At 47.9% G+C, this 14,190-nt stretch overlaps 1 long non-coding RNA gene and 1 pseudogene across 1 annotated transcript; one reads left to right on the forward strand and one right to left on the reverse strand.

The window, feature by feature from the left end:
- Window positions 1-1,141: 1,141 nt before the first annotated feature.
- On the reverse strand, window positions 1,142-3,004 carry LOC132251698 (uncharacterized). Its single transcript, XR_009463643.1, has 2 exons — window positions 2,809-3,004; window positions 1,142-1,934 (listed from the first exon to the last, which is right to left on the reverse strand). It is a non-coding gene; the product is annotated as an uncharacterized LOC132251698 (long non-coding RNA).
- A 9,396-nt stretch (window positions 3,005-12,400) lies between these two features.
- Window positions 12,401-13,624, forward strand: LOC132251885 (olfactory receptor 11A1-like; annotated as a pseudogene).
- The last annotated feature ends 566 nt before the right edge of the window (window positions 13,625-14,190 follow it).

Here is a 14,190-nt window from a genome sequence, read left to right on the forward strand (position 1 = left end):
GTAATGCACCCCTGATATGTAACTCCTTAGCTAACATATTCCAAAAATTACACAATGAACCTTGTTGCACAACTACAAGGCAATGGCATCATGCCACCAAACTCCCCAAACCCCCTCCCCTGCCATAGGCAAAGCTGGGGGCTGAGAGCTATCGGGGATCTACCATGGACCATGTTGAAACGTGCTCAAGAGATCTGAGGAAGAGGTCCATGCCCTCCGCTAGAAATTTCAAATGAAGAAAAATGAATGGTCAGTGCAAAGCACAACTGATTTTACAATGACACAAACAAAGGTTTGCAAAAACTATTCAATATTTGTGCCTTAAATTTCCACTCAAAATGAAACTAAATTGCATTTTCAAACAAGAAGGCAATGTCAGGTAGCAGGAAAACCAACATTTAAGGGTGTTTCAACGTGCACGTTTCCCAAGTGGAATAACGCAGAACGCAGTCGAACTTAGGAGCTGCCTTCCAAGTGCGATGAAGCAGAAGTGTCAGGTCAGAAAACCGTGGGGATTATTGAGCACCCCACCCTGGGGGGCCAGGGACCCGAGTCAGAGATGCACGTAGCTATTCCTGCTCTCCAGCTGCAAAACTGCCAGGCACCCTGGAGCGCCCTGCTTTGCTGCCCACCCCAGTCTTCCCCCTGTCCTGCCCCACTGCCCTGCGGAGGTCGGGGAGAGCCGCTCGCTGCGGGATGCCCAAGACCTGAGCAACCTCCCAGGACACCTTGTGCAGCGTGCAGATATGACTGGAAGTGCTTCAACAACCAAAGGCTAACAATAGTTTCTTGAGCCGGGCTCATTTTTTGGAGCACTGTGGCCCTTTCTGGAGGGCTTCTTAGGGCTTGCTGTCTGCTCACTCACTTTTTGAAGCATTTGTTGCTTTTGAAGCGAATGCTGCACCTGCCCAGGGCCTAGGCTCCATGCAGAAGAAGAGAAAGATGCCTGCGGAGATGGCTACCAAGACAAGAAGAGATCTTCCTTCTTCCCCTCCTTCCCCTTGGGGCAGCAGGGAAGGGGAATGCCACCCTAAATAGGAAAGGGCCCTGATACCACCCCATGATTCATGCTCCCCACAAGCTCCTGGAGACCAAGTGGGTATTTGTTCTGCCCCGAGCCCCAACAAACACTCTGGGTCAGTTTGCAGTTGCCAAAGTTTATTGCAGAAAGCAGCAAGAAATTCAGCTCAGTAACAGCACCGAGGACTCAGCAGCAGGAGGGCACTTGCTCTGCACCAGGATCCGGCCCCTCCTGTGGGTGCAGGAGGTGGAAGGGGTGGGTGTAGCGCACAACAGACCCTGATGGCAGCAGAAGAGCTGGAATGGGGACACTAAGATTTGGGGACACAGAATGATCTGGCTTCATGGTCCAGGAGGGAGCAGGGAAAGGGCCAGGCTAAGAGGCTTTGGCCCTGGGGACCCGCTGCGAGCAAAAGCTGTGGAGCAGTGTGGGATTCATGGCAAGCAGTCTCTCACTGGGCTGTAGTGCACAGGCAAGTTGTCAGTGCAGGCAATGCAAATCTTCTGGTTAGAGGAGCTAGCCTTGTATTTACAGTCTTTCGGTGGGGAGCCGCTTACAAATCTGCAGTCAGTGACAAGGAAGATATTGTTGCTATAGTAATAATTGGTTCCTGGTTTGTTTTTCCCTTCCCCAGTGCAGATGCTATTTATTGATGTTGATTGCGCATGGATGAAGGTGTTCAGGGTCTTGCAGGTGCCGAAGGTCATTTCCTTAACATACATCCTGTGATTACAGTAGGCATCATTATACGGCGGGCTAGTAGACGGGTCGACGTGCTGCCTCTCAAACTTCTGGTTTGGTGTTTCCCTGTTGTCCACGGCTGGCCAGGCTGACGGCAGGGTTAGCAGGAGGAGCAGCAGGGCAGGGCAGGCATCTCTTGGAGACATGGCTTCCTTAGATTTGCTCCAAGTACCTGGTTGGAGCCAACAAGGGACAAGGATGACTACTCCCTCTTGCCCTTCCCCTCTCACAACCCTCCCACTACTCTCTCATACCCTGCACAGCTCCAAAGACCCTTCCCTGCCAAAAGCCCCCCACCACGCCAGCTCCTCGAGGCAGGAACTGGCTCTTTTAATGGGTGAGGTTACTGCTGAGCACAGTGGGTTTGGCCCTGCCATGACAGATGTGACCAGGAGATTGGCTGCAGATCAGACAAGAGATCAGATGCCAGTGCCAGGAGCCTCTGGGAGATCTCCAGAGCAGCAGGCTGCGTCCATGGCCTCAAACTGCCTCTACAGCCATGTCCATGCCACCCAGGTGTTACTGTTCGGTCCTTTTCCCTAGTTGGGATCCCCACCACTCTACCTGGCCCCTTTTGCTCAGGTCCATTGCACCGGACCTTGGCTTATTTGGGCACCAGCCCTTGCCTTGTCCTTCCCAACCTTGGGACACAAGCCCTGTCTCGCCCTTTAGTGCCATGGACCCCCAGCCCTTGGTCTCTGTCCCTCTTTGGCCTCCATCTCTGCCCTGTTCTGTACTGGGCCCAGTCTCCCTCTTGCTCTGGGCAACACTGGGACCTTGTCCTGCCCTTTTCTCCCAACCCAAACCACTGGTCATACAAGAGACAGAGTGGCAGGTTCACATCTTAACTCAACACCCCCCACAATGATTAAGCTTACACAAGAACAAAACCGGCATGCTCTCTCTCTAACAGAGGCAGCCCCACCGAGGCAGAAACATGGGAAATGTGCAAACAGGAAAATAAGTCGTTGCTTTAACACAACAAAATCCTCCGTGTTCAGAGTGAACGAATCTCACTCGGGCACTCACCAACCCAGGTCTCTCACCCGGCTCCCAAAGGCTCTGTCTATTGCTCGAGCTCTCCCGCACTTGCTCCTTCTGTGTATGGGGTGCAGGTCCTGGGGCAGCTGCCTCCAGTCGCTGGTCTGTTCAGTGGTTTCCTCTCTGGTTGCTGCCAACTCTCCTGCACACGCTCTTATTTAACCTCTTTGATTATCGCTTGCATCAGGTGACTTCAACTGGCTTCCTGAGTTTTAGTCTTCCTTGTTTAGACTTCATTTCCAGCCCCTCCCTCCCAAGGTGGCCTGATCTCAGGCTTGCAACCCTTATGCTGGCTGCGTAAACCGGCTTGGGGTGTGATCTCGTCCTCCTACTGCTAAGCTAGCTTGGTGGCGCCAATAAGCTTTTACTTTGTCGACTCTCCTCCCCAAGTGGGTCTCCTGGGACAGTGTGGAAAATGTCCACACATTCATGGACCGTGAGCTGGATAACACAGATCAGAGATAAACATGCCCTGGAGTGGCACAACTTGAAGCCAACTAAAGTGTGCTTAAAACTAGTTCCAGGTGTTGGTGTGTGGACAACCCAGGGGTTAAGAGCTCCCTGAGCTGCCTAAAATTCATGCGTAACAAGGCCCTGTTTCTGTTCCACTCTCTCTCTTTTCTGGGCTGTCAAATGTAGGCTGGCTCTCATCACTGTCCGCATCCGGTGTCATTGAAATGCTGTCAGTGCTGAAGTCTCAGGATCTGCAGTTTTGCTTAAGTAAGGAGTTCATGGTTCAGTCAGGTTTATTGGTTAGGCTTACTCTGGTCAATGCTAGGAAAGCCTTTGTGGGAGCAGTATAGATTGATAGATGTCCCAGCAAGGCTTGCACTGGTGTAGGGAGTGGGGGAAAGCAGGATATGGGGATAGCTAGAGGCCTAAAGAGAGATAGTGCCATCTGAACATGCTGTTGCATTATAATGACACTGGGTGTGTGCCCCAGGGAGATCTCCCAGTGGTGTCTGACTTAACTACTTTCCACGTCTACTCTTGGGGCATAATTAAAATTGGTGCTCATTTCTTGCTGCCGTGGAGGAAGCATTTGCCCTTGCTGCTGAAATTCTCTGCTGGCAATGCCAGAGCGTGGATTCATGCAAGATGAAGCTTGGAAATGGCTTCACCGTGGGCAGTCATTCCTCTCCCTCTTTCAGGTTGGGCTGATTTTCTTCACCTTTAGGCAACACGCCCACACAGATACACATGCACACCCACGGCATGTCCCGCGTTCAGGTATAGGGGGCACTGGAAGGCGGCTGTTGCTCAGCCTCAGCCCTCGGTCTCCACTTTGGGGCCCCTCTTTCCTGGCCCTTTCCCAGCTGTCCCAGAGTTGAAACCCACGGATGCCGACACACAAGCACATTCTCTCTTTCTCATTTTTACCTGTACATTGAGTCATGCAGAATCACACACAAGACATTCAAAAGAGCAGGGGGTGAATAGCAGCCCCTTTCAAGGTGGCAAGTCAAAGCATGCAGCTCAGCACTGTTCATGGGATCGTTACGCTTGTCTGCTGCAAACTGGAGGTCCTTGACATGTGGGGAAATGCAGGAAGCACACAGGACTTTCTCCTGGCTAGCTGTAGTTTTTGGTATCCCTTGCTAGGAATTTTTACTCATTATTTTGTTCATCATAATTTGCTATTAATACTTTGGAAAATCATTGTCTTCATTTCCCAGTCCTTTTGGCATTTGTACATGTTCCACTTTGCCTTGTTTGTGCATGTTGCTCTTTGGCATTGCTGAGGTGTCTTTGCTGCATCCTCTTTCCCTGCCTGGGAGAAGCCCATATTGTTCTCAGGACCTCCTCCACCACCTCGCTGTCAGGGCGTGGTTGTAGAAACGTGGTGCTAACAATTTGCACTTTTTCCTCACCCTCCTCCTGTCCACAGATCACTGAAATCTGGAAAAGAGCAAGAAGACACCAAGATTGGGAGGTTTGGGAAAATGAGTTAGCTGTCCTTTCTACCTCGGTGCATAGAGAAGGGGGTGCTTCTGGCTCTTCCTGACCTGCTCCTGGGTCTCCTGGACCTGGGGCCCCTCCACTGAAACGTCCCAGTCGCTTTCCATAACTGTAATTCTGCATTGCTACCTGTTCCCACCCTGCTGCCCCCTTTGCCCAGGATACAGCTGCCCTTCCCCGTCCTCCCTGTCTAGTGCCCCTTCACCTCTCAGACCAACAGCCCAGCCATCATGTTACTACCTGTGTGCTGCCCTAGGCAGAAGCAGCAGAGCAATGGGTGAAGGGGGCAGGGGACAGGTGATGCCAGGTGTAAAGAACCGATCCTCTTACAGCAGCAAGGCCATTTGAAAAGGGCTGGCCTGTGTGCCATGTCTGTGTAGGAGTCCCTGGACACTAAGGTATCTGGGCCCAAGAGCTGATGTGAAGGAAGTGCAGGGAGAGACCGGGCTGCCTGGCCAGGGGCTCATGTGGGATAGAAGAGGCAGGAGGCTAGGGCTGGCTCGGCTGAGGAGCAAATCCCAGGGGTGTCAAACTGACTAGATACATAGTCTGATCCCGTCTTGCATCTCCTCCCTGTCATGTTCCCTTTATCAGACTTGAGACAGCAAATATCACTGTAGGAAGGGCAGCACTAGTGGTCAGATAGCACCGACACCACCACCATGAGTACTGCTATGCAGGTCTGGTCTTGCCCTCTCTACGCCAGCTACGCTGCAAAAGCTGTTTATTCTCTCAGGGCTTTAATGTCCATTTTTCTATCCCACATTTTGTAAAACCTATCCAAATTTAGCAACAAGCACGTGATTATAGTACAGGATCTCTTGGGAATTGGAGCCAATATTGTAGAACCAACTTTGAAAACTCATCTGGTCATCCTTGTGTAGGATCAAGCATCCCAAAATCATTCTTGACAGATATTTATCTAGCTTGTTCTTGATCCCACAGTCTCCCTTGCTTCTCTATTCCAGGGCTTAACTATCATCACACATGAAAAGTTTTCCTGATGTCTAGCCTAATTCACCCTGCTGCAGTTCAAGTCCATTGTGTCTTGTCCTGTGCAAGGCCGACATTCAGAGCAGCTTATAGCCTTCCTCTTTGCAGCACCCTTTGCAATATTTGAAGATTGGTATCAGTCTGTCAGTTCATTTTGCAACCTTTGGATAAGTATCTAATGGGGAACGCTGACCGTTGATGCTATTCAGCAAATTGCAAAACCCTGTTTAGAGGAGGAAAAAAGGTCATAACTAATAAAACTGAGAATATGCTGAAGGGAAAAAATGCAGATAAAAAATACATCTCGCTGATGAACCAAAATCAATTCGTATAGAGAGCACGACAGGCCAAGGCTCAACTAAGCGGTTCTCCTCAAGCCTCATTGAACTTATAAATGCTGGAGACGGTTTGTTTCTTGAAACCCTTAGTCAAGGGGGTCAAGAGCAACGTGCTGAGCAGAAGGAAGTGGTTTAGATGGCAGTTTAAGACAAAAGCAAGCCAGGAAAGGTCAAGAAGAGAGAGGTGCAGGGGCAATATTTTCCAGCTAGCAGCATTAGTGTTACATGCTACAGTCTTCTTCTCGTGGAGATGTGCGACCGTTGCTTGTCTGAATCATTATTATTTATTGGACCACGAGGGTTTTGTTATACTGCAGCCTGCAATGCAAAACTTTCTCAGAATTTCATAGATTTCATAGACATTAGGGCTGGAAGGGACCTTGGAAGATCATCGAGTCCAGCCCCTTGCCCAAAGGGCAGGAAGTCAGCTGGGGTCATAGGATCCCAGCAAGATAAGCATCCAGTTTGCTCTTGAAGGTTTTCAATGTAGGCGCTTGAACCACCGTCGGGTGTGCCCTGAGCAGCTGCTTCACACATCCCTGTCCAGAAAGGGAAAGTGTTGTGCTAAAGCACACAGGAGGATTAATTCAATGGGATGCTGGTGCACGGCCATGCTAGGCTGTCTTTTGAGGGCCCGTAGGCCTCACCATGCTCAGCCAGAAGTTTGCAGATGAAGGTGCACCATGCTGTGCAAGGCATTTGGAGGGCTGACATGGGTCTGTTGGCCTAGGAAGTTGAAGAGCTGATGCCCTGTGTTATCAAAGGCCTCTCTGGGGCTTGTCTTCACTAAGGACTTCCCACGTGAACCCAGGCTCTGCCATTGCCAGCAGAGAATTTCAGCAGCAAGGGGCAAGGGCAAATGCTCCCTCCACGGCAGCAAGAAATGAGCATCAATTTTAATTAGGCCCCAAGAGTAGACTTGGAAATTAGTTAAGTCAGACACCACTGGGAGATCTCACTGGGGCACACACCCAGTGTCATTATATTGCAACAGCATGTTCAAATGGCACTCTCTCTCCAGAATATGCACTTGTGTGTTGGCATCCGTGGGTTTGAACTCTGGCACAGCTGGGAAAGGGCCAGGAAAAAGGGGCCCCAAAATGGAGACCGAGGGCTGAGGGTGGAGAGGACTGTTTGTGGTTACTGAGGGGCAGCAGCAGAGCTGTGTGTGGGGAGCCCAGGGCTCGGATCACAGGAGCTGGGGCTGAGGTGTGAGGAACACTGGCAGGGCTGTGGGGTATGTGGAAGGAGGGCGGGAGGCATCTGTGGTTTGAAGTGACATGTAACACGAGCTGCCACAATTGGCCTGGGGGTTTGGCAGGAGCTTGGATGGATGGATACGGTGGCCTCAACCCACAAGTGACACACAGCACGTGAACTTGCACCTCTAAAGGAACCACCCAATGAATGCTTGCAGAGGAAACCAGCATTTGCTGTTAAATAGTTGTCAGTTTGTATGACACCCCCTTCCCTACGCACGTAGGCTTTTCCTGACCTGTCAATTTGTATGCCAGCTGAGTAAAGCTGTTGCTGGGCTTTTGAAACCATAGTAAAATAATCCAGTGGGCAATTCTCAAGATCCCAGTATAAAAGGGATTGTGTATAGCATGGGCCTGTGCCCCACAGCTGTGATGTGTTCTGCACAGCTTGAGGAATGTATGCTCGAGTGCACGTGCTCACGACTGCACATGCAGCTGGGGGCAAGGGTTTGTGCATGCCGAAAGGACTGGGAAATGAATATACTGATTTTCCAATGTGGGCCAATGTGGTGTCTTATCTTCAAGAAAGGGAGGAAAGTGGATTCGGCTAACTATAGGCCCATCAGCCTGACTTCTATCCCGGGGAAGATCTTAGAAAAGTTTATTAAAGAGGCCATCCTTAATGGACTGGCCGACGCCAACATCTTAAGGGATAGCCAGCACGGGTTTGTTGCGGGTAGGTCTTGCTTGACCAATCTCATTTCCTTCTATGACCGGGTGACCTATCACCTGGACAAGGGAGATGAGATTGATGTCATATATCTTGACTTCAAAAAAGCCTTCGATCTGGTGTCCCATGATCGTCTCTTGGAGAAACTGGCCAATTGTCGCCTTGGGTCCTCCACGATCCACTGGCTGGAAAATTGGCTCCGGGGTCGGACCCAGAGGGTAATAATTGATGGAAGTCACTCATCGTGGTGTCCTGTGACCAGTGGGGTCCCCCAAGGCTCTGTCCTTGGACCCATACTGTTCAATATCTTCATTAATGATGTGGACACTGGAGTCAGAAGCGGACTGGCCAAGTTCGCCGATGACACCAAACTTTGGGGCAAAGCATCCACACCAGAAGACAGGCGGGTGATCCAGGCTGACCTGGACAGGCTCAGCAAGTGGGCGGACGAGAATCTGATGGTGTTCAATGCCGATAAATGCAAGGGTCTCCACCTTGGGAAGAAAAACCCACAACATCCTTATAGGCTCGGCAGTGCTACGCTGGCCAGCACTATGGAAGAAAGAGACTTGGGGGTCATCATTGACCACAAGATGAACATGAGCCTGCAATGCGATGCTGCGGCTAGTAAAGCGACCAAAAAGCTTGCTTGCATCCATAGATGCTTCTCAAGCAAATCCCGGGACCTCATTCTCCCCTTGTACTAGGCCTTAGTGAGGCCGCAGCTGGAGTACTGCGTCCAGTTTTGGGCTCCACAATTCAAAAAGGATGAGGAGAAGCTTGAGAGAATCCAGAGAAGAGCCACGTGTGTGATCAGAGGTCAGGGAAGCAGACCCTACGATGACAGGCTGAGAGCCATGGGGCTCTTTAGCCTGGAATAGCACAAGCCCAGGGGTGATCTGATGGCCACCTATAAGTTTATCAGGGGGGACCACCAGTATCTGGGGGAACGTTTGTTCACCAGAGCGCCCCAAGGGATGATGACTAGGTCGAACGGTCATAAACTACTACAAGACCGTTTCAGGCTGGACATAAGGAAGAATTTCTTTCCTGTCCGAGCCCCCAAGGTCTGGAACAGCCTGCCACCGGAGGTGGTTCAAGCGCCTTCATTGAACACCTTCAAGATGAAACTGGATGCTTATCTTGCTGGGATCCTATGACCCCAGCTGACTTCCTGCCCTTTGGGCGGGGAGCTGGACTCAATGATCTTCCGAGGTCCCTTCCAGCCCTAATGTCTATGAAATCTATGAGTGCTTCCCCAAGTAGCCAGGGGTGGGGCAGGCCTTGACCCCGCTGCATCCCTCAGCTTTTGCTTGGAGCGAAAGGCTTGGTCACAGAGGCCCCAAATCCACCTCATTCACTAGTTACAGTCAGAGGTGCAACAGAGCAGCCTGGTTCACAGGGCAGGGACAACGCAGTGGGGAAGCGGTGACTTATGGCGTGGTTGCACAACTTTGGCAGCCGCTGTCATTCCCACATCTAAAGTTACGTCCCACGTCCCATGTCCATCTCCCCTCCTTAGTCGCGCTACTGCTTATTTCATATGTAGTATACAGAACAGGCACTCCCAGCCCAGCCGTTCTCCTCTTCTGGCCCCTAGCGCCCAATATACAGAACAGCATCTCCCCTCCCTGCCCAAATCCAGAGGCAGCAGGAACGTGCAGCCAATCCTCCAGCATCCTGATGAGGAGTCCTCAAAGCTGTGACAGAGCTAAACCTTCCAGCTGCTTTTTGCAATAAACAGCTGCAACTGCAAACTGGCCTAGATGCTCTCTCTCTATGTGTGTGTGTGTGTGGGGGGGGGGGGGGGGGGGGGGGAACGGCAGGGGTTTGGCGCACAAGAATTCATTTCTCTTCCCAAGAGGTGGAAAAGGGGGTGTTTCTCACACTGGGGGTATCCCCTTCCCTGCAGACACAAGGCAAGGCTTAGCCTAACACTTTCTGCACCCCTTGATGGCTTTTGAGTCGACCCTGCTCAGCAGGCTCCGTTCCACATCGCCAGCCAGCTCCACAACCACCTTGCTCCAGACCATGGCCAAGGAAACCTTGCAGTCCCTCTTGCTACAGAGAGATTTCCTGCTCTGTGCTATTCCCTGGTCCCCATGGCTATGACTCCTGAGCGTGAAGTTTCTTCCTGTGCAGTATGGAGGTGGGCTTCCCCTTCACCTGCAGCTAGCAGGGTGGACAGAGGGGACGTAGGTGTTCAGGGTGGTTATGGGTGCCAAGCAGCAGTACCTGCATGTGAGATCTGGGAAACAGCATCTTTCTGAAAATATGTGGGTCTCTTACCTGGGAGAAATGATGTATGTGAAATGCACCAGGATAGAAGATTGATTTCAGACCCCTACTTTGATCTCCAGAATAATGATGGAAGGGACCACATCAGAGATTTAAGCTGTTCTGCATCCTTGTAAGGTAAAGAAACATTTTTCTTTTCTTTAAAGATTCTTATCTTTGCTTTGGGTTGAATTGTTGGCTAGGTAGGTAAATAGATGGACAGAGAGATGGATAGATAAAGAGATGGAACTGCTTTGTCCACTTACAAATGGAAATAAGTTTTATATATACAGTATACTGATGAGCTATTTATGCAACAGAAGCATAAGGTTGTGCTTTAATGTGCCAAAACACAACCAGTATTCACATGTTAGAATATCAGCATTTGGCCATTTTAATATACACTAATTAACTTATTTGAATATACACATTTTTTTTTCAATACTGATCCATATTCTATTATTCAGAGAAGCTGAACAAAACAGAACAAAAACCTGTAAACTGCTATTTTAGTGTAGACTAAAATGTATAGACTAAATATATATCTTTAAGGAACAATGGTGTTTTGTGTTGATTTGAAAATATTTATCTACAGACAGTATTTAAATTAAAAGTCCTTAAATGTCTCACTTCTTATCAGGGGTTTAGGTTGTATCCGTGTTGGTCTAAGGATATAGGCAGACAAAGTTCCTTGGGTGAATTTGATATCTTTTATTAGACCAACCCAAATGGTTGGAGAATAGTTATTAAGCAAGCTTTCGGGTTCAAAAACCCTTCGTCAGGCTAAGGACGCTGCAGCAGCTGCTGCGTGCTCTTCCTGGAATAATGCAGTCTTAACATTTTTAATCTTTTTTGAATCCCACTACAAGAAACTTGCTAAAAGTTGGGTGTGTTTATGTTACAATTATGCTGTATACCTCATTTTCCTAATTGGTTATCACATTGGGTAAATATGGGGATCAGAAGACCAGGTCACAGAGTCCAAGCATTCAGGGTCTCAGTCATTCTAGACACTCAGATTTGGAGATTTGGCCACCAAATCAGGTCGAATCTCTGCTGAATCGAGTCAGGGACCGAAGCTTCGCACAGCCCTAGAAAATACCACTGTCCTCATAGGTGGATCCAGAAGTGGTCAAAGAGATGTCTGCCATACCACTTCAGGAGCCAGGGCAGGAGTGCATAGGTTGGTTGGTCCCCTTCAGTTAACCTTGGCATTGGAACAGCAGCCAGGGACACTGCTGTGTGTGACACTATCGTTCAGGACACTCAAGCGTCCTGTTGCATCTCTGTCTTTTAGACTAGAGTGCAGAACCAGTGTAATGAATTTTCTACACTTGGTTCTCAGCGTTGTTTCAAAGTACCTAGTGTGAATTTCAGTAGCAACACATATGGACATATTTTACTCACTTGCATTTTTCCTGAAACAAGCTCTGTTTGTAGGGAGGAAAAAAAGGTACTTACTCCTCAAATGACATGTCTTTCAAGTTGATTCAATGCTATGATTTGTGATTTGATGAATTTCATGAATGTTTTCAAACCTTTAGGGTCAGCAGTACTTTCCAATGCAGTAACAGAGCAACCCAACAATTATAACAGGACAAAATACTGCTTTCCATCTGCTTATGGAGACCGCGGAGTTTTATTCTGACTCAGAATCTCTTCGTTATTCTTCATGATGTACTGATTCTGGAATCAGAAAGATTCCAGTGCTTTAAGATGCCAAACCATATTTATACAACTAGCAATGATAGAAATTGTTACATTTTTCATTTATAGTGTAGGGACTGACTAGAATTATTATCTGGAGTTCATTAAATTTAAGCCTAAAACACTATAAACCTTTGATTAACCTTCTTAGAGCCAACTTCTAATAGCAGCGCAATTCCAGAAACAACAGGAAGACTGTGAATGACATGTTAATATTATCAGCTGTGTAAAATTAAAACATATCATTTGTAATTTTGAGTGTGTAGCTCAATATAGAACATGCAAAATTTGCTCTTTTTTCCCTACCACCATTTTATTACAGTATTACAGATTTTGTAAAACAGTTCTTACAAAGAATTTTTCCCTTATTTTTCTCTTAATGACACAGGTGGGGCAATGGCTTCCATGAAAGCATTCTGGAAATGAATATGCCGGACTATTCACCTCCTGGATGGATCTCTGGAACGCGAACCTAGATGGATCATTTTCAGGGAAAATTAGTATCTTGAAAACTCAGGAGATTGACTGATTCCTTGCAATTCAAACGTGTCTGTTTTCTCACATTTTTTGAAGAGCTGTATGAAATCTCCGATGCCATGGCAGATGCAGAAGTAGGAAACCACACTTTGGTCACTGAATTTATCCTCCTGGGATTTGAAATTCTTCCAGACTTACAAATACTTCTCTTCCCGTTGTTTTTCATACTCTACATTGCTACCATGCCCGGGAACGTCCTCATTATTGCACTCATCATAGCTGTTCAGCATCTGCACACCCCCATGTACTTCTTCCTGGCGAACTTGTCCTGCTTGAAGACCTGCTATAGCTGCACCCTCCTGCCCAGGATGCTGGCCAGCTTCCTCACTGGAGACAGAACCATCTCGTTCTCTGGCTGCTTCATCCAATTTTTTTTCTTTGGTATCTTGATAGTTACAGAGTGTTGTCTCTTATCCGTGATGTCTTATGATCAGTACTTAGCCATATGTAAACCACTGCATTATGCAGCCCTTATGAGTGACAGATTTTGTTTCAGCCTTGCTGCTGGCTCATGGATCAGTGGGTTTATAGTTGCCTCCATTTTCTCTCTCTTGTTGTTACAATTAACCTTCTGTGGGCCCAATCAAGTTGACCATTTCTTTGTGACTACATTCCATTGATTAAACTCTCCTGCAGTGACACTTATGAGATTGAGCTGACAGTTTTTAGTCTTAGCTTTATTTTCCTTTTGCCCCCATTCCTTTTGACTCTAACGTCCTGTGTCTGCATTATCACCACCATACTGGGAATCTCTTCCACTACTGGGAGACAAAAGGCCTTTTCCACCTGTTCCTCTCATATTATTGTGGTGACCATTTTCTATGGGACCCTAATTTTAGTGTACATGTTCCCAAGAACCAACACCCTTAGAGCCCTGAACAAAGTATTCTCTCTTTCCTACACTGTGCTGACTCCATTGGCCAACCCTCTCATTTACAGCCTGCGAAACAAGGAAGTCAAGGAGGCTGTACGGAAAGCTGTCTGTGTGTTTATGAATTGGAGAGGAATGCAAACATTGTTAAACTCTATTAGCAGGATGAAGCAAAATGGAAATAACAGGAATCAGAGCTCTGGAAAATGAATGGCTCCTGGCCCAGGGGTTTTCTGGTGAATTCTAAAAGGAAGAGGAACTTTTGAGAGATTTATTACATTTCACACCCTGTTCTATTGAACGGATTGTCCTGCTACCACAGTGTTCACTTAAAAATTGCTCCAGATAAAAATAGTGAATGGATTTTAAGAGGATAACTTCTCTGTGCTTCAAGCCAGTATACACAGATTGTCTTCAACCAAAGGCTTCCTACGCTTAGGCCCAAATCTGAAGTCTAGCTTTCCTTTTACGTTGCACACAGACAGGGTGTTATCAAGCTGATGTGGTAAAAACCTAATCTCTTGGACTAATTGTTCACACTCTTGTATCCTATCGCTCAAACAGTTTAGGTTGTCTAAAAGAATGGGCAGAAATGACTTGAACACAAACTTTATTCCATCTGTAACTCACTTTCAAATTGTTCATTGGTAAATATGTGTTTCACTTAAGTCACAGCCAGCCCTGTGTAGGTTTATACTGCACTCTAGTGAATGAACAAGAGATTTAACAGAACAGCTTGTTTTTCCTGCCTGGACATGAGAATTATACTGCTGAAA

The sequence above is a fragment of the Alligator mississippiensis genome, chromosome 7, assembly GCF_030867095.1.
Source record: "Alligator mississippiensis isolate rAllMis1 chromosome 7, rAllMis1, whole genome shotgun sequence".
Taxonomy (NCBI): domain Eukaryota; kingdom Metazoa; phylum Chordata; order Crocodylia; family Alligatoridae; genus Alligator; species Alligator mississippiensis.